This window comes from Falco punctatus (genome assembly GCF_963210335.1).
Source record: "Falco punctatus genome assembly, chromosome: 6".
Classification (NCBI taxonomy): domain Eukaryota; kingdom Metazoa; phylum Chordata; class Aves; order Falconiformes; family Falconidae; genus Falco; species Falco punctatus.
The window spans coordinates 10249938-10254298 of NC_137585.1; positions in this window are offsets into that span (position 1 = coordinate 10249938).

A 4361-nucleotide genomic window follows, 5' to 3' on the forward strand; every position below is an offset into this window, starting at 1 on the left:
CCTATGAACCCTGTGTATCAGCCCGTCAATAATCTCATCAAGGACAGCAGTATCTTGAGGCACACCACTCTCTTGAACACTCACCAGAACCTTTTTGCCATCTGTGTGTCTGTTTTATGAGTCGTCTGAGCGGGCAGAGACACAAGCAATCCACTGAGCAGGGAAACAACGGAAGATCGTGTTTTGCCTTGTGTTGGTGTTCCGTGCAGCCAGCAGCCGAGGTAGCCACAGAGACAGTGCAACCAAGCTGTCGGGGGAGCGTGGGAAGAAGGACTGGGAGGACAGACAGACCAAGAATGTCTTATAAGGTAGTATCAGTGAGTAACTGAATACTAAGACTTACAATTCAGAGACAGTGTAGCTCTTATTTATACCCATTATAGCTTTTATTTATACCCATTTACATAGCTGGACCTGAACTCTATCAGCTGCTTTAACGCGGGAGAGCTCCTTTTCCTGCAAATCTTTCCTGTTCTTGGATCACCCCAATGATGCTGGTCATACTGCCTGTACTGTAACTTTCACGCCCACGCCTGTCTTTGATTTGCAAACTCTCTAATTATGGGAAGTTTATTTATAAATGTGTATTTATAAAGCTGTGTAACATGCAGAATATTGTTAAAGGTCAGTTTTCCTCTGCATACTTTACTAAACCAGGTAGAGTTCTGTACCAACATTTCACTGCGTGGGGTGAGATATAGCATCACCAGTTTATTGTTCTTTCAGCATTAGGCACATATTTTTGCCTGCTAGACAATGAAACAGGAAAGTTTTGGAAAGGTTAATAATTTAAAGGTGCCAGGAATGATTTGTACAGAGCAAAGGACTTTTTTAAAGGTGGAAACAGCAGAGAACTTGGAAGCTGGGAGTTACCATTAAGGGGAATTGACTGGGAAAGCTCACACTCTTCTAGACCTCGCACAGACAGATTGAGAGGGATTCTAATGGATGTTACAAGAATTGGCTTCAATTATCTCACATAAAATTTTCAGTATGTTCTGTCAGAGCAAAGTTGTACTTCTTGACAGCGTATGAGATTGCTGCAATTCTGACTGGAATTTGGAGATTTGCCACAGCCTGTTAAGCAAAGCAGCACACTCCAGTGCCTTTGTCAAGATTGTCTTTTCATTAACCAAGATTTTAATTTTTTAAAAAAGTGATTTTTTTGTGTGACCGTATTTTTAAATAGATCACATTACATAGAAGTACGTAGAGCTCCTAAATGCTTCAAATTCTGCACGTGCAGCTTGGCATCTTCAGTGAGGAGTGATTTTTTTCTTCTTCCCTCCTCCATTCCCCCCAGAATGGTGGCTCCCAGGACACCAGAGCAGGAGAGAGGCTAGTATAGAAAAACCTGAGTGGCCAGTGATTTCTCACTAAGGTGATTTTGTGACTGAATGCAATATAGAAAACTCGTTTTTGGAGCCTTTCTACTTGGTAAAACATTTTAAAAGCAGCTTTCAAAGTGAAATTCCAAGTAGAAAAAAATGCCAGTTGTGTAGGATGCAGTGTCAATAACAAAGTTTTCCCAATATATGACAAATGAATGTGGAATTTTTTACTTCTTTCAGATTCTTACTCTTTTCTAAAACATTTCTCCTTGCACCTGTCATGGGAATTCATAAATACAAGCACTTGGTATTTCTTCCACGTTTGGCCTGGCAACTTTACACTTCAGTGAACATTTGCTGATCTCTATCTTTATTTCTGAAAAATGCTGATTTAAAAACTGTTTACAGAAGCGTTTAGCCTCTGACAAAAAATCAGATTCAAATATACTATAAGGTAGAAGTTTTGAGGTGGTCTGTACTATGACAACAGTTTTGAGGATTTTGGGGTTTTCCCCCCTGCTTAAAACCACTTTGCACAGCATTTTTTCCCCCCAAGTTTAAACTAGGGTTTTTTTTAATCTTTAGATTGAAATGGAATACTTCCTTTTCTGAAAAGTATCTTTTTCTTGCAAAAGATCACCTTTCTTGAGATCTTTGGGGTTTTATCCTAAATCAGGAAAGAAAAAAATAAAAAGCATCATATCACAATTGTTAGTAAGATAGGAAACCATTTCACAGCTGGAGCCATAGGCGAGTGAGTCTATTGGCCCAGATTTTTTCATTATAGATGGAAGTTCTTATACTGAAGACTCTGGATAAAGTCATAATTTTTTCATATTTAGAGGAAAAATCTGATGTGTGTTTCTCCTGTCCCAGACATTGTTCTCCAAAAGAGGATGTTGTCTGAGGTCTTCAGTGGGTGATTGGTTATCCTTTTTCCATGCTCAGCCCGAGTAACCTGAACTGAAGCATCGTCTGAAAGTTTTACACAGTGCTGTAAGACATTCTGATGAAATTAATTAATCATGAATTATTTTTTTACTAGCTTTGCTGCCCTAACATGTGTCATGAAAAGAATAGGAGGTGAAGGCACCAGAAGGCATCTTGTCCTCTGTATGCAAAGGAGAGTCCTTTGCAGTTATATATGATATTTTTTATAAGTTTCAAGTTCATTCATGGTAGAGGTATTCTAGGCATATCAGTTACACGAGTGCCCATATGCTTTGTTGTTCTTTCAGATAAGGCTTGTTGGAATGGGGATGGAGCTTGTCCAGCCTGTTTATATTACTTAAGCGTTTGTGCAATGCCTTCTGTGTTTCTTTTGTGAAAGGATGGGAGGAATGTGAATGAAAGGCAGGGCCATATTTCCCAAGTACATTGACAGAACTTGGCAGCTCATCCTTCGGATCACCTTACAAATGAGATTCAGCAAGTTTTTCAGTCTTTTCTGCTTCTCACAATCACTTTGAGTTTGATATCCTTTTTATTAGAGACACATTTGTGTTGTAGCCTATCTTTTCAAAGTCCCTGTCTGTTCCCTGTGTTTCTTCTCCATTTACTGCCTCGTATCACATGCTCAGAGTACTCCTGGGGCTTTTTGAATTTTCTCTTTGTTAGTCAAAAAGTATCTGCTAGATTGGTGTTCCATCTAAGGAGTCTCTAATGGCTCTTGGGAAGGACATGAAATATAAAATTACCCAGCTCTGCCTTCAGATCGTCATGATAGTCCTCTAATCCCAACGTGCAGTATCAGGATACTTTGCTATATGTAGATGAACATTAACTATCTGAAGAAGAAACAAGATTCCAACTCCAGCTCAGTTAGGTATCTCTGAGTGCAAGCTCTCACCCTTCCCATCGCCAGGTATAACTTTGTGCTAGGTCATTTGAGAGAAGGTCTACTTATAGCTAGCATCCTAGTAGCTCAGAAGCTGGTAGGTTACCAGAGGATGTGGTTTAATATTATCTGCCTTTAGATTTCTCCAGAGGAGCATAAATTTAAAAGATTCCCTAAGGAAAGAGGTGGGAAGGTTGGTAGGGGGGAATAATGGAGATCTTTTCCAAACAGTCCAGATTAGCTTTAGACAACTTAGAAATCAATCAGTTTTTTTACTGAAGGGAAAAGTCTGTGCAAATGCAAAGGTAGCATTTTTTACTCAGCCAGAGCATTAAGAATATGAAACTGGATTGTGTTTTTTCAAATATAAAGTTTATTTGTGACATATTTGGTAAGATAAGGAGAGATATGGTATTACAGCATTGTCTAAGGGAAAGGATTGCCTGCTACAGAGCTCTGTTTATCTTCCACTTTGGCCATTTTCATGATCTGACCTTGCTGCTGTTGACCTTTCCACGAATAACGTTGCCTTCAGTGTTATGAAAAAGTATTACTCTCTCCACAGATACTAACATGAACTCTCAGGCTGGCATCAGACAGGCGAGATGAGATTGCTGTTATTTCCTTATTTACCCAGCACACAGAACAGCTGTTCAGCGGCCCTCTTCTTGCTTGTTAGCTGGAGGTCCTGGTCCTGTCCTCCGTGGATGACTTGGACTGGCCCAGCAGTGATAAAGATCTGACCTAGCTAGATTCCTGAGCAGGACACTGGATTTGGAGTAGGCTGAGGAGTAAGGTGAATGGACTTGTGATCCCTGGAGCATGAAATTGAAGAGAGTCCTGTTGTGCTGCTTTGCTCTGCTTATTTATGTATGTGGCTGCGTGGAGATTTTCCTGTTTCCATTCCCTTCCCTTCTTTGCACTCTCAGTATCGATAGCTCCACACTTCTGAGAATTTTAATATTTCTGAATGGAGAAGACCCAGCGTCAGTGCTGACCAACAAAGTGTGGCATATTTTTCCTACCAATCGAAACAAAAATGTAGCTCAAGGAAGGGGCTTGGGTTTTTCTGTTGTGTTTTCAAAAGATCTTTAGCTGTATCAACCCTGGCAGCAGGCAAAGACTGCAGGTGAATCAGGCCCGTACAACCCTTTCCTATCTGTTTACCTGCATGTGCTGAAAATTTTATTTTT